The 16900-nt window shown below is 41.9% G+C and overlaps 1 protein-coding gene across 6 annotated transcripts in view; it reads right to left on the bottom strand.

Moving 5' to 3' along the window:
* The window catches only part of LOC143806742 (sodium/calcium exchanger 1-like), a 141498-nt gene that overhangs the window by 68112 nt on the left and 56486 nt on the right, over positions 1-16900 (bottom strand). The window contains exon 1 of one of the 6 annotated variants that reach the window (XM_077287588.1): positions 13020-13174. The exons of the other annotated variants lie outside the window; for them this stretch is intronic. The gene's annotated coding sequence lies outside the window, so the exon portion shown is untranslated. Of the gene's footprint in view, positions 1-13019; positions 13175-16900 lie in introns of those variants that run through there. 6 annotated transcript variants of the gene reach the window in all.

Below are 16900 nucleotides of genomic sequence, written 5' to 3'. Positions count from 1 at the left end.
TCACTCAACATAAAAAGACCTGTATACGTCCATCCCCCACGACCATGGCATTACATGTGTGCACCGATTGCTACATTCCTCTAACGTGCATCCTGACAAAATTGATTTGTGCATTGCATTACTCACTATAGTACTCACGAAGAATTTCTTTATGCTTGAGGACTCAAACTACCTACAGGTCTATACGAATCCTCTTTTTCGTTCCCATAGTCGTCTATGGAAACGCTATATTGATGACATATTCTGTATCTGGGATGGCACACCTGACACATTGAATTCCTTTTTTCAGGATTTGAATTCAGCTAGGCCTGAGTTGTCCTTCACCATCACTAGTGATTCCCAACAGGTTAATTTCCTTGATACTATGGTCATTAAGGACCATTTGGGCAATCTCACTACAGACTTATACACCAAACCTACTGACCGGAATAGTTTACTGCATTTTGACAGTCTTCACCCTCCAACCACAAAAGAATCCATCCCACGATCACAGTTCAGAAGAGTACATAAGATTGTCTCTGATCCCTCCTTTCATGCATTAAGGCCTGGGGAAATGTTTAATAAATTCAGAGAACGCGGCTACCCTCCAACCCTGCTGACTGAGGCCACCACTCCCTCTACTAACAAAAGATCCACCATAAAAAAAGGGTTCTGTTTGTCCATACTTTCCATCCCTTTGTACACATTCTCCATAAGACCATTAGGTGCCATTGGAACCTTTTACAAACAGCCTACACCAATGTTCCAGAATTTCGCAACCACTTCCTTCCAAACCTCCGGGATTCACTAGTGAAGGCTGACATTGGCCCATCTGCCTCCCCCCACACTCAGAGGTTTCTTCACAGTCCCAAGATGGGTACCTTTCCATGCCTTAACTGCAATCAATGCAGTAACGTTCTTAAAGGGACGTTATCCACCATCCCTATTCAGGGAAAAAGTACTACATTAAGGACTACTCCACGTGCAATACGACTTTTGCCGTATATCTTATTAAGTGCCCCTTCGAACATCTTTACATTGGTGAAACTACACAAGCCATCAAGGATCGTGTTTCTAAACACAAATCAACCATCAGGTGTAAAAATGTATTACTCCCCATTCCACATCACTTTATCGCAGCAGGTCATCAGGTTTCTCAGTTGAAATTTCAAGTGATTGAGCACGTCTCTGTCCCGAGACGTGGAGGTGATTGTGTCCGGATTCTTAAAAAATGTGAGGCATTTTGGATACACGAACTACGGACACTGTCTCCCCATGGACTCAATAGGGAGTATGATCTCCTTGCATTTATTTAAGTGATTAATTTGAATGAACTATTATAGTCTTGTGATTACCTTAACAGCATATATGTGTGCTTTTCGTCACAGTGTTATTCGACTCTACAATACAATTTTTGCTCATTGATATAGCTGATAATATGTCATATTTACTAATATATTATCTTCTCTCATTGCAGAGTCGCCTCTATTGATCACCTCCCTCCCGATCCTTTCCCTTGGATTGACGTCGTTCCTCCCCCTACTCGACTGCATTTCTCCCTTTCGGTTATCTTAGCAATAAATATATTCCAATATAATCCTTTCTGTTCATTGCATTCATGCTTCGTTTTTTCCTTCTTTCTTTTTTCCTTCTTTCTTTTTTCCTTTTCCCTTTTTTTATGTAACTCTGCCTTTCAGTTTAGTTTCACTTTATTGCCCTTTATATATCCATTCCGCCTGCGTTCCTCCCCCTTGTTTTAGTTCATCTCCATGCCCATTAATTCACCCCCTTTATTTTTATAGTTATTCTATTTTATCCCTTCAATACTCATTTTCACGGTTCCTTACATACCCATCAGCCTGACCGCCACTTTTTTTTACTAATTTACATCTCTAGCCCCCTTTTTCTATGCCTGGCACGCTGTGGAACGCAAACTGTCCCGGCGGTGGAACGCAAGCGTAATTTCCGGTTTGCATACTTCTGGTACGCACGGAGCTAAGCCCCGCCCCTTGCTTATTTCAATCGCTCTAGCTCCCGCTGCTGCATCCAACTAGTGGTGGACGCCACGATGGTGCAAGCAGGACAACAGGCATCAATACAGTGAGTATCTTCTTCATATATTCTTTCTGCCACCAATGTGCCTCTTTTCCCACTACCACCTGCGTGACCATGCTCCACTGCCACCAATGCAGCATGGACACTGGTACAACTTTGCCTAGTAAATATTATTATTATTATTATTTTTGCCTTCCGTATGACACAGACATCACACTGTCACCTATGTGACATATGTCCACGGAGGCTCATTCCCCTTCCTTTGGCCACATGAATCTGACTTTTTGGGCTGTATGTTTACTATAGAATCATTACCATATCTCCAGTTCCCCTGGTTTATACATCCTCTAGGATATTTTTGTGATGTTTATTACTCCATTCCCCTGTCTCTTACAGTTCCTTCTATTTGGGACCATATATAGGACCCACGTCTAACTATATCCACGAGTTATCCTCTATAGGTATTATTCTCGCCGTCATTCAATTCTACTTATATATCCCATTATTGTCTAATTCACTTATCTTCTACTATACATTACAGGCTTGCAGCTATAAACTCCTATATACCTACCTATTATCTACATCCTCCTTTTATGCAGTCGGGTAGGTACTCTATTCCCCTTTGTCCCTTGACTGCCACTTCCGGCACGGCTTCTATCCTTAGGATATTGAGTATGTCCTCATTGTTTTGTCAACGCCTATATTGTGTTGCTTGTTTTGCTTTATGATATGGTTTTTGATATTTATTTCAATTTTTTTGCTTTATTATTATTTTCTTTTGTTATGACTTATAGACTGATGAAGGTCCATGTGGGACCGAAACGTCTCTTGTCAATTGTTGGACAGACTGCAATAAAAATCTTCTTTGAACATTCTCGCTAAGTTGAGTGCTAAGTTTTATTTGTATGTTTACTGGCCTGGGAACCTACTTGTGCACCACTTCACTTGGCTGTGCTACGTTTCACACCACAAAGTATAATAGAAACATATCACCACTTCTGCATTTTTCACCCTCTCCTGGTTTTGGCTTTCAAATACTAATGTAAAATACTGACCAAATACTGAACGTGTGACCGTGGCCTTAATGATCTGCACAGCAGTTCCATCCTCTGGAGACAAATAATGAATCTGTAGGATAACCACAGTAGGGGTGCAGCTATAAGAGGGCAGATTTAGCAGTTGGTCCCTTAGGGTTTCTTAAAGACCCTTGCATTCTAAATGGCACATGGTAATTGGGGCTTTGTGTTATAGATTTCACATTCTGCCCCAGGAACTTCAGGGCATCAGACACTTGGTCGTTGAAATATACATATGAGACCAGCACCTGTAAGCCCTCAGATACAGCATTCTAGAATGCTGTATATATGTCCCCAATGCGCTCTTCATAAAACAAAAAATAGCTTTTATTATAATCACCTATGAGACGGTCCAGTCCAATGCGAGTTACTGGTCCTGATCCGGCGCCCACTCTCTTCTTGCTTTGTGTGGATGACGCATTCTACGTCAACCACACAGTATCCTCAGCATCGCACTCCGAGGGCAGAGCAAAGTATTGTAATGCGCATGCGCGGGGAAAGGCCAAAGAGTGCTAGCGCATGCGCACTACAATACACCTGGTCCAAGAAAAAATCTGACATGTGCTTGGTCCCATAGACTAACCTTGACCCGGTTGCGATCTGATGTTTTGTTGGATCGCATTCAGACAGAAAATACAGTTGTCCTGACACAACAATATTGCAGTTTAAAGCAGATATTTCTTATATGCATCTACTTGGTGTCATTCGAAAAGAGCCTTCAGAGTTTACTTATTAATATATCCAGGTCATGTGAAGTCCTTTGCTCATTGGGAGATACATTTCTGATAAAACTACTGTAATGAGCAACACACCAAATAGTCTGCTTCCTGGACACCCCAATTAAATAAATGACACCATAGTCCTCCCTAGCCTATGACCATAAAATATTAGAGACACAGCGTGAGTACCCCATAGAGAGGCGTTTCCCAGCCTGCGCCTCTCCAGCTGTTACAAAACGTCATCCTCCATTGTGCACTAAGAGACTGCAGGTGTCAGAACATTATGGGAATTGAGATTGCAGAGCTGGAGGCCCTCAGACTGGGGCACGCTGCCCTTGAGATATGCTATTTATCTCTAGAGTACATGTATTACAAGCTGAGAACCAAGGCTACAGAGTAAAGACACTTCTCAAAAGAAAATGTTGCCTCATTAGAAAATAAAGGTACCGTCACACTCAGCGACGCTGCAGCGATATAGACAACGAGCCGATCGCTGCAGCGTCGCTGTTTAGGTCGCTGTAGAGACGTCAAACACAGCAGCTCCAGAACGATGCAGGAGCGATCCTGTGACGTAACGGTGACTCACTTATCGTTCTCACAGGTCGTTAGCTCCATGTAAAACATTGCTGGCATCATTGCTTTTGCTGTCAAACACGCCGACCTGACGACCAAATAAAGTTCTGGACTTCTAGCTCCGACCAGCGATATCACAGCGGGATCCAGATTGCTGCTGCCTGTCAAACACAATGAGATCGCTAACTAGGACGCTGCAACGTCACGGATCGTTGTAAAGTTGCTGAGTGTGAAGGTACCTTAAAGGCTGAGTCACACATAACGATATCGTTAACGATATCGTTGCAACATCACGCTTTTGGTGACGTAGCAACGATCCCGCTAACGATCTCGTTATGTGTGACAGCGACCAACGATCAGGCCCCTGCTGGGAGATCGTTGGTCATTGGGGAATGATCAGGACCATTTTTTGGTCGCTGATCACCCGCTGAACACATCGCTGGATCGGCGTCACACATGCCGATCCAGCGATGTGTTCTCTTGTAACCAGGGTAAATATCAGGTTACTAAGCGCAGGGCCGCGCTTAGTAACCCGATATTTACTTTGGTTACCATTGTAAAAGGTAAAAAAAAAAAACAGTACAAACTCACATTCTGATGTCTGTCACGTCCCCCGGCGTCCACAGGGTTAAAACTGCTTTCGGCAGGAGCGCTGCTAATGCACGCGCTGCTGCCGAGAGCTTCCCTGCACTGAATGTGTCAGCGCCGGCCGTAAAGCAGAGCACAGCGGTGACGTCACCGCTGTTACTGCCGGAGCTGACACATTCAGTGCAGGGAAGCTCTCGGCAGCAGCGCGTGCATTAGCAGCGCACCTGCCGAAAGCAGTTTTAACCCTGTGGACGCCGGGGGACGTGACAGACATCAGAATGTGAGTATGTAGTGTTTTTTTTTTTTACTTTTACAATGGTAACCAGGGTAAATATCGGGTTACTAAGCGCGGCCCTGCACTTAGTAACCCGATGTTTACCCTGGTTACCCGGGTGCTGCAGGGGGACTTCGGCATCGTTGAAGACTGTTTCAACAATGCCGAAGTCGTTCCCCTGATCGTTGGTCGCTGGAGAGAGCTGTCTGTGTGACAGCTCCCCAGCGACCACACAACAACTTACCAACGATCACGGCCAGGTCGTATCGCTGGTCGTGATCGTTGGTAAGTCATTTAGTGTGACTCCAGCTTTAAGACAGGGCCATAATCTTTATGGAGTCACATTCCTCTGTAATTCTTTCATGAGAACATCACAGTCCATCAGAGGAACTCTCTTAAAGACCTCCACTTGGAGAAGACCACACCTTTCCCAGACAAGATATCCTGACACCGAATTTTAGTTTCACTGTATCTTATGGATATTGGCAAACTTCTAAGAAGCCCACCCCAGAAGACTACGGTACTTTATAATCTTGTGTAGATGTCTCTGAGAGGTTTCATAATAGTACAGAATATAGTGCATTATGAGCATGAACCATTTTTTTAGAGAAGTTCTACTACAATCGCTAGAAGAACTCACTTACCCACAAACAAAATAGACAGCAATCAGCTGAACAATGGTTTGGCCGATCATTAGAAGCTATCAATCCCTATTCCTCCATACACATGAGAGCTCACTCAGCAGAGCACTCTTGAGTTCTCTACGGGAGAGCCACTGCCATACTTCACTGGTAGCAGTTTATCTCATGGAGAACACAAATTGGCACACCGAAATCAGACATGATGGATTCATGTTTCCCCTTACATAATTTATCTGGGGATTGTTGGGAGCCCCAAATACACATGAGACTGTTGGCCTATCAGTGTATTTGGTCAGCATTTGTCTAATGTGTATGGAGGAGTGGAAGTCCTATGGTTGGTCACTGGTCAATGACCGAACAGAAGCTGCATGATTTACCATTGATAGTAATCAGCCAACCATGCTGCTTCTAGAGAAACCGAAAAGAGTCAAACTGAGAAAGAACACAGAAACCTTCAAAGGAGCCAACCTGAGAAAAAAATAGAGTACGCTCCCGCAAAGTCAAACTGAGAAAGAACAGAGAAAGTTCCAGAGGAGCCAAACTGAGAAAGAACAGAGAAAGTTCCAGAGGAGCCAAACTGAGAAAGAACAGAGAAAGTTCCAGAGGAGTCAAACTGAGAAAGAACAGAGTAAGCTCCTGAGGAACCAAACTGAGAAAGAACTGAGAAAGCTCCAGAAGAGCCAAACTGAGAAAACTCCAGAGGAGGCAAATTGAGGAAGAACTGAAAAAGCGTCAGAGGAGCCAAAGTGGGGGAAAAAAACCAGAAGGCTCCGGAGGAGTCAAACTGAGAAAGAACAGAAAAATATCCTAAAAAGCCAAACTGAGAAAGAGCAGCGTAATTTCCAGAGGAGCCAAACTGGGTGAGCTACATAGGAGCCAAACTGAGAAAGAACAGAGAAAGCTTCAGACGAGCCAAGCCGAGAAAGAACAGAGTAAGATTCAGAGGAGCCAAACTGAGAAAGAACAGAGAAAGCTCCAAAGGAGCCAAACTGAGAAAAAAAAAGAGAGCGCGCCAGAGGAGCCAAACTGATAATGACAATTTTCAAACACTGTTGCCACGTTGTCTTTGTGATGACCATGGGTTCCATTTTCGAGTCCCTCTCAATCAGACTTTGATGACATTCCTTATACACTATCAATGTCTGTCCTGAGTCAAACCATTTAATACATAGCAAATTATTTTAAACTATAGTTCATCTCACATAGTTTAATTTACTAGACTGATTTATAGAGGTGACAGCCAGCCATACCCTATTTTTATTCATTAATTACATGCTACTCATGCTTTAGAAGTCTACCCACTCTGTACTTTAATGAAGGTGCCCCAGAAAGTTATAAATTGCAAGAAAGAATCCGATTTCATTGTTAAGAGACATGATGGCATGAGTCAGTTCCAGAATTAAATGGAGCAAGTAGGGAAAATGTGCCAAATTTAGATCGTATTGACGTTGTTTAAAGCCTAAGTATATTATAACTCCATTGTATGCCTAAAATCTCATATTTATAGCAACATAGATGCCCCGTGTGCAACAATACAGACATTAAAGCTAATTAACTACTGAGACGACTGGTTTGTAGCTAAAAGAAGAACAAAAGCATATTGTTCTCCTGCTGGATAAAATGTAATATAAAGTGATTTTTCCACTACAAGCAGCACAGTATGATAATTTCTTTGTGCTTTTAGCCTTAAATGAGCAATCATAGCCTATGTGTTAGACAACATGCCCTGTTTTGGGTCAGATTAATCCTTTTCTAGTGCTATGTTCCCTGCTCAGAGGCATCCAACTAGCACCGTGTTTCTCAGAAAAAAAAAAAAGACCTACCCTGAAAATAAGCCCTAGCATGATTTTACAGGATTTGTGGATCATGCATATGCCTTACTCCCTAAAATAAGCCCTAATTACAGTCAGGGCGGGCATTACGGGAAGAAAAACTGGGCAATTTCCCAGGGCCCTAAAGTTTCTATTCTGAGGTTAAGACTGCTTAAGGAACTTTGGTAATATCATGGTCATGTGACCATGGTGCCACCAAAAGTCCTTTAACTGCGGGAATCTAGAGGAACCAAAGAGGAGACAGGCTGGTGTGGAGGGCCAGCATTTGGGGGAGAGGGGGAAAACTGGGCAATTTCTCAGGGCTTCCACTCTCTTAGTGGCCCCCAGCATTTCTATTCCAAAGTTAAGACTGCTTAAGGACTGCTTTCTTTAAAGGGAACCTGTCACCCCCAAAATGGAAGTTGAGCTAAGCCCACCGGCATCAGGGGCTTATCTACAGCATTCTGGAATGCTGTAGATAAGCCCCTGATGTATCCTGAAAGATGAGAAAAAGAGGTTAGATTATACTCACCCAGGGGCGTTCCCGCTGCGGTCCGGTCCGATGGGTGTCACGGTCCGGTCCGGGGCCTCCCATCTTCATAGGATGACGTCCTCTTCTTGTCTTCACGCTGCGGCTCCAGCGCAAGCGTACATTCCAGAATGCTGTAGATAAGCCCCTGATAGCGGTGGGCTTAACTCAACTTCCATTTTGGCGGTGACAGGTTCACTTTAACTGCAGCAGTCTAGAGCAATTAGGCAGGTATGTACAGTGTGTGTATATACATGTGTATGTATGTGCATTGTGTGTGTATACATGTGTACATGACGAAACATGGCATTTTCTTCTGCCTTCAATGTGTGAGACCATATCTTCCCTGGCCATCATGTGTGCTGAACTACTTTATCTTTAGCCCTAGGTGTCAAATTAATCCTTCAAAATGCGTTCAACAGCTTTGCTGAATTTTTCTAAAGCTGTGAATTTCAAGTAATCAAATTTCTCTGAAAAGATGGGTATGTGTATACCACTCTAAGGTCTACTGGGGTTTCATACTTAAAGACAGCATCAAAGTGTTCTCAACATACAGTATATGGCTATAAGTACAAGTATGGTAATCGTTTTTCACTTCTGTGCTGCCACACACTACCTGTAGAATTTCTTAAGTGTTTTCCTGCCTTTTATATTCATATCTATTGCTAAGATGAGATGTCCTGTCACAATCCAGATTCACCTCCAAATGACTGCTTCATTTCTTTCCTCGGCTTTTATAAAGGCTATGATAGTCCTTCCTGATTAGCTATGTTATACCACCTGATGTGATAGCTGCAAGGCATTAAGAGGAAGCCCACCTTGCCACTCGGGCATGTGAGCTTTATCTGGCTGATGCAATATTCTGCGGCCACTTTTGGCAATTCGCACAAAGTTAATTGCAAATTGGCCAAATTCAAGGGGCTTTAGCAAATTTCTAAAAATGTAACACATTTGATTCATATCAAACTGATTCCGTCATCTCTATCTCTTTCTCTAGTTCTCATGTATGAAATTTCTTTGTCATAGCTAGGTGATAGACCACTCTTTTTCCAGGTCTCATCCTTCCTATGTGCCAGGCGACTTCTTCATCATCTCAAGATGTTAGAATACTCTCCGATCTATGTCTCGGGCTAATCCTTCCTATTATAGGACACTTTTTCCCAGCTCTCCTAAGAGTCATATTAACCATTACACAGACTTCATATACTGTATGTCAGACTACTCCATCTTCAGTTTTCCTAGACCACTAATTTCCCAGCTTTTATATGTATCAAGGCACTTCTTTCTAGGGACGTATTTACATCTCACACTGTCATTAGGCACTGATATAAAATACATCCAATTTTCTTGGCTTCATCTTTTCTCAAGACTCATTCAACACTCATATGTTCATTTTTATATTATGATAGGTATCATAATAACTACAGTAAGGTCCAGAAATACTGTATTTGGACACTGTCAAAGTTTTTGCATGTTAGCAGTTTACCCCCAAAAAATTAGTTATATAATCAATATGGGCATAAAGTGCAGGCTCTCAGCTTTAATTTGAGGGTATTCACATCCTAATTGGAGTAAGGGTTTAGGAATTACAGCTATTTAATATATAACTGCCTCTTTTTAAAGGGACCAAAAGTATTTGAACCATTATCACAAAAGCTCTTTAATTGGCTGCATGGGCTATACTCTGGTAATCCATCATCAATTAAGCAGATAAAAGGTCTGGAGCTGATTCCAGGAGTGGCATTTGCATTTGAAAGCTGTTGTTGTGAACCCACAACCTACAGTCAAAGAAGCATTTAATGGAAGAGAAACAGACCATCACTAGTCTGAAAAAAAAGAAATTGATCAGAGAGCTAGCAGACATGTTAGGAGTAGCCAAATCAACAGTTTGGTACATTCAGCAAAAAAAACCAGCCCACTGGTGAACTTGGGAACTCAAAAAGGCCTGGATGTCCATGGATGACAACAGTGGTAGATGATGGCAGAATCCTTTCCATGGTGAAGAAAAACCCCTTCACAACATTCACTCAAGAAGTAGGTGTTTCATTATCTAAGTCTACCATAAAGAGAAAACTTCATGAGAACAAATACAGAGGGTTTACCACAAGGTGCAAACCATTAATCAGCCTTAAAAACAGAAAGGCCAGATTACACTTTGCAAAAAAAAAATCTAAAGAAGCCGCTTTGTTCTGGAAAAGCAAAACTAAGATTAACCTGTACCAGAATGATGGGAAGAAGAAAGTATGGAGAAGACTTGGAACAGCTCATGATCCAAAGCACAGCACATCCTCTGTAAAACATTGTGGAGGAGGTGATGGCGTGGGCATGCATTGCTTCCAATGGCGCTGGGTCAATAGAGTTTATTGATGATGGGACAGAAGACAGAAGCAGCCGGATGAATTCTGAAGTGTACGGGGCGATACTGTCTGCTCAGATTCAACCAAATGCAGCGAGGTTGATTGTACAACGCATCACAGTACAGATGGACAATGATCCAATATATGCTGTGAAAGCAACGCAGGAGTTTTTCTATGGCAAACAAGTGGAATATTCTGCAATGGCCGAGTCATCACCAGATCTCAGCCCCATCGAGCAGCATTTAACAGGCCTAAGAGAAAAACTTAAGGCAGAAAGACCCACAAACAAGCAACAACTGAAGTCAGCTGCAGTAAAGGCAGCAAAGTATCACAAAGGAGGAAACTCAGCGATGGTGATGACCATGGCTTCCAGACGTCAGGCAATCATTGTCTGCAAAGGATTCTCTACAAAGTATTAAAATTAAAAAAAATATTGTAAATTTAATCTAATTACTTTTGAGCCCCTGAAATGAGGAGGTTTTGTAGAAAAATGGCTGCAATTCCTATATATTTCCCATTGATATTTTTGTTCAACCCCTTTAATTAAACCTGAAAGTCTCAACTTCAATTGCATCTCAGTTGTTTCATTTTAAATCCAAAATAGCGGCCTGAAGAGCTGAAATCACGAAGAGTCGGTCACTATCCAAATATTTCTGGATCTAACTATATATCGAGTCCAATTTCAAAAGTAAAAAAAAATTATAAAATTATAAAATGAAAAAAAAAAAAAAAAAAATAGATGCACATACCCTCACTACATAAATGTACATGCACACACATAACAAACAGGCACACACCTACAATAGCTTTACACAGGCATGCCGCGTAACCACAGTCCATGCAGTATATGCACATTCACTAACATGCAGGCATGCACTTGTTTACAATATACATGCACAGGGCACACTCCTTACATACTGGCACACATATGCACATTGTACACTCACTTGTATAGTGTGCATGTGTGTGGTTGTGTCATGTAACACTTGAGTCCCATGTGCCATGTCCCATGTGCTCCTTGAAAAACTGTCCCTGCTAAGAAAAGCCTTCCTATGCATTCCCTGGTCCTCTGTGGGATCAGATACTGATACAACCCTTCCTTCTTCCACACCTCTAGGTACCAGATGTCACATTGCTCCTTCCCAGCCTTCACACCTGGCAGACCAGTCTCCAATAAAACTCTGCGCACTCAATTCTTCCATTTCTCCTGACATTTGAGTGCCTGTCAGTTTCTACTTTATATTGCTTATATATTGCTATTTGTCAGTTGAACATTTCTTCGTGATATTCCTCTTCATGAATATCTTGCGTCTACGCTGGTATTCTATCATATACAGAATTCACAGTGCTTCACAAAGTTAAAAAAAATAGAGGGTAGTATCTGGAACAACCAACTTGGTAGAATTCAAGCTTTATTAGAAAAAGTAAAAAAAAAAAACATTTTAAAACCGAAACCTCAGCACCTGATGCATTTCTGGCATACTTCAACCCCCTTAGCATTGTAAGACCAATACGCGGATTGCAGGGACCAGCCCTGCCCCCGTAAGTCACATAAGTGTTGGTCTATACACTTAGGTAGTCATCTTAAAATGCACACTGACAATGCACTCTGGTGCCAGATACTGATCTGAGTTGGCGAGAGAGCGCACTGTCATTGTGCACAGTGACAGAGCAGGGACTAGCCCAACTGCTGAAACAAAGGTCACAGATGACATCTCATTACAGGGAGGGGGCAAGGTCTGCAGCAGTGACAACAGCCTCTGCCCCCTGATGACGCTTCGTTTGAGTATCCCAGCATGCACAGTGATTCTCAAAAGAAATCTCATCAAAAAGAAAGTGGTTAAAAAAAGTAAAGCAGATAGTGTAGTTAGGGAAGGATAGGACATTTTTAATTAAAGTCTATTCGGAACTAGATTAGATTAAGGCATTAAACACAGTTGTGCTCAAAAGTTTACATACCCCAGCTGAATTTTTGCTTTCTTGGCCTTTTTCAGAGGATAGTAATGATAACACCAAACCTTTTTCTCCACTCATGGACAGTGGTTGGTTGAAGCCATTTATTATCAAACTACTGTGTTCTCTTTTTAAATCATAATGGCAACTCAAAACATCCAAATGACCCTGAACTTTTGAGTTCACATACCCCATTTCTTAATACTGTGTATTGCCCTCTCTAACATCAATGACAGCTTGAAGTCTTTTGTGGTAATTGTGGATGAGGTTCTTTATTTTCTCAGATGGTAAAGCTGCCCACTCTTCTTGGCAATATCACATAAAAGCATTTCTACAATTATTATGAAGGTCATAAATGTGAAAATATAGAAATTGTACCAATAAGACAAAAGATTTAATATCTGTACAGGGGAAACTCTCTAAAGGAAAATGAGTCTTTACCATATAAATTATTGATGACTGACCTCAGTAGGACCACTACTTCTTAACTTCGTTTCCTTCATTTATCCTATGCTTTTTTGTCTGTCATCGGCTCTCCATCCCTCATCCATTCTCACCTCGAATCCCTCCTCCTTTCTCCTTGTGCACAGCTCCTGAATACTGAGCACCATCTCCAGGCAAACAATATACGTGAGACGCCTCTTAACTGCTTCCACCCCCTCCCGAGCTCGCTGACCAAGACACAGTGACATCATCAATCTCCCCGTTTTTCCCTGTCTGCCGTTGTGCAATTTCTTCTTCTATCATTGTTTCTTTCCCTCATTACACCCAATTATATTACTGTGTTTATCCTTCACACTTCCTCCTCCTTTTTTTCTTTTATTTCTGGTTCATCCATTTATATTCAGCTTCCTTTTAGATTTTGAAGTTCTTCTGCTTGCTTTGCTTACATAGAACTAACCAGTCACTTTCTAAATACTGTAACACAAGCTTTTAGTTTCACCACTGAGATTCTGGCCCATGTTATTAATACATTTCAATACATCAGTTATAATAGGCAAAAAAAAATCAATAAGGGAGCACTGCTACCTTTCACCACAAGGGGGCAGGTTTTAAGAAAATGTGTCAACAGAGACTGACCTGTTGTTTAAGTCAGATTTTTGTGTTACGTGTATTTTATCATATCACTATTGTTAGTAAAAAACTAAATCTGTAATCTTGCCATTTTCACATTGGCTACTGGGGCTTTTTTTCAGACACATACTCCTGACCTTTTAGGAAGAGTTTTCAGCAGTCTCATTATCATCAGAGGTAAGATTACAATGACAGTTACACAGCTGATAAAGCAGGTTTTTTTTTAGACTCATACTTCCTATCCTTTTAGGAAGAGTTTTCAGCAGTCTCATTATCATCAGAGGTAAGATTATAATGACAGTTACACAGCTGATAAAACAGGATCTTTTAGAATCATACTTCCGACCCTTTTAGGAAGAGTTTTCAGCAGTCTCATTATCATCAGAAGCAAAAATATGTCTATAATAGTATAATATATTGCCGACAGTAAGAAGGGGGATACAGCTGAAGTTTCAGTATTTCTAATTTTTTTAAACCACCTGCAGCAATAAGTGGGAGACATCTTGACATTGATGCTTAAAAATCTCTTTCTCCTAGTCCTAACCTGTCTGTTAGTAAATACTGGATTGTCATTTCTTGGAACTTTCCATTGCTCTTCTGTAATTCATCCCCTGTAATTCATCCTGAATAATTATGAATAAACTGACAATGGGGCGTAGCCATTCCTATTGTCATATGGGTGTGCCCCTATACAGTCTGACACTTTCAGCTCTGATATGACAGTATCAGTCTGTGCGGGTTCCTGTCCTTTTTGTCACTTTTTTGGGCACTAGGTGGCGCAGCACCTTTGTTGTGGGCGATGCATGACAGCATCAGTCTTGTTTAATTCTAAAACTTTTGGTGCTAATAGATCAGGGAGCTGGGTCAGGTTTTGGATTACTCCTTTCTGAGAGCCTTGAATGGGGCTGCCTGCTATTTAAACCCCTGCGTCTTTGACTTCCACTGCCAGTGAATTAATTTTTGCTACCTGACTTATGCTCTTGTCTTTGCTTTTGGTATTTTCTGGATTCCACCTGTTTTCTGACCTCAGTGTGAATTTTGACCATGCTTGATGACTCTTCCTGCCTCTTGTTCTCTCTCCTTGACTGCAGTCCTTACATGGAAGTAAACCATGGACCCGCTGTAAGACCAGATTCCCTGTACAGGGGTTAAAGGGTGAAGGTCGGGTTTCCTCTGGAATCTGCCAGACGCAGTGGCTTGTGCCAAGGTTTCCGAGGCAGCCATTTTGAGCCTCTGGCCTCTGACATTCTGTGAAGGATACATCCCCTACTAGTAACACCCAGTTGTCAATGTATTCATAAATTTCTTTTAGGAATAACAGAGGGATAGATCTAAGGGTCCTTTGCTTGTCCCATCTGGGCTTACATCCAACCTGCCTAACAAAACGAGATTCGGGTGTATGCGATAACGGGGCCATTGACTATAATGGTGCCGACAGAGTCAACGTATGCTCTGTTGTGCATAATTTTCGGGCGTAAAACCCTACAGGAGGTGAACACTCAAAAACAGTACACGTTGACTCTGTCGGCACCATTACACTCAATGGCCCCATTGGCGCATACCCCGTTTTACGAGGAGGATCAGACGTAACTCCTGATGGGACCACTGATCGTGGGACAAAGTACAAAGTGAAAGCACCCTGGAATTGATGCTCTGGAATTGCTATTTCATGAAGAAGACAAGGATCTACTAAAACGGACACATCAGGCAAGATGAAGAATGTAAATCTGAAGCATGCAAAAATGAAAGCGCTCCAAACATCACAGTTCTCATTTTGCATATGACTGACAGGTGGTTATCCAGCTGATCTCAAGAGGTACCACAATATGAGAAGTGGTTCTTCAAGCCAACAGACCCACTAAACACCTAATTTCCATTCCCGACATGTGGGTGTATTCATAGCATCTACCTTGCCCCTGCGCCTCTCTGCTAGAAAATAGACAATTGCAAACTGCAGCAAAGTGTTCTATTACACACAGAGCCCGCTCCTCCTAATTCCCGGTGAACCTCTTTGAAGTTTGCTCTCTTGTTAGAGATTTAGAGTCCTCTGAGCATCTCAGGATTCTCTGCCCTTATAGCTTTTTATTCCGTCTTTTAAGCCCTTCTCTCATTATTGCTGCACTTTAATACTTCAACCCACAGTTCCTACACCTGAAGGGGGTTGTTCATTACGAAAATGGATTCTCTGCAGGATAGTCAATTGTAGAAGTACATTTAGCTCCCTATGCGGCAGCAGAGCATCTACTGTTGGGAACAGTCAATCATCTCTCAAATCCAAGCCTAAGGAAAAATTGCTGGCTTGGGAAATCACATAGGGTGTGACGGCGCTCCGGAGCATAAGTGCTATTAGCATGGAGCCACGTGCTCCCATCCAAAGATCAGTAATTCTTCTAGTTTATTGCATGCATATATAATAGACAGTCATTTTATAATGTAAGCAGCAAACATTGCAGAGAGAACCCGGAGTAGAATCTCCAAGAGTACATATAAAACGTATTAACTATTTTAGACCTTTTCCTGTTTTATTGTTTATTTTGTGTTGACTCAGATAACATGTTAGTGACATATATGAAAATGCTAATTACCCGTTAATGCATCAATCTATAGAATGTATAAATTGAAAAAAGAAGGTCAGCACTCGAATGAAAGAGAGGTGCTCGTAAAAACAAATGCTAGTCGAATGTGACTATTTAGGAGACAATTCGGGTCATCCCGAGTTTTCTTTTCTTCTTTTATTATATACTTGCTGAAGAGCCCGGCTTTGCCTGGGCATAGTAAATATCTGTGGTTAGTTATAGCACCTCACTTCTCTTATTTTCCCATTACGCCTCTCATTTTCCCCCTCACATCTTTCATTTTCCCCCTCACATCTCTCATTTTCTCCCTCACACCTATCATTTTCCCCCTCACTCCTCTTATTTTCCCCCTCACTCCTCTCATTCCCCCCTAACACTTGTCATTTCGACCTCACATCTGTCATTTTCCGATCACTCCACCATTTTCCCTCACTCCTCTCATTTTGCTCTCACACCTTTTCATTTTCACCTCACACCTCTCATTTTCACCTCACATTTTCCCCTCAATATATACTCAGTACATGTTTGTCATCTCCCTGTGTCATCTACTCCTGTATATAGTATATACCTATGTGTCATCTCCTCCTGTATATAGTATATACCTGTATGTTATCTCTTCTGTATATAGTATATACAGTTAGTCCTCGGGTTACAACGGTCTCGAGTTACATCGTTTCGTGGTTACAACGCTTTAT

Source organism: Ranitomeya variabilis, chromosome 2 (assembly GCF_051348905.1).
Source record: "Ranitomeya variabilis isolate aRanVar5 chromosome 2, aRanVar5.hap1, whole genome shotgun sequence".
Classification (NCBI taxonomy): Eukaryota; Metazoa; Chordata; class Amphibia; order Anura; family Dendrobatidae; genus Ranitomeya; species Ranitomeya variabilis.
Note: the sequence above shows the minus strand (reverse complement) of the source record. Positions and strands in the feature narration are given on the sequence as shown.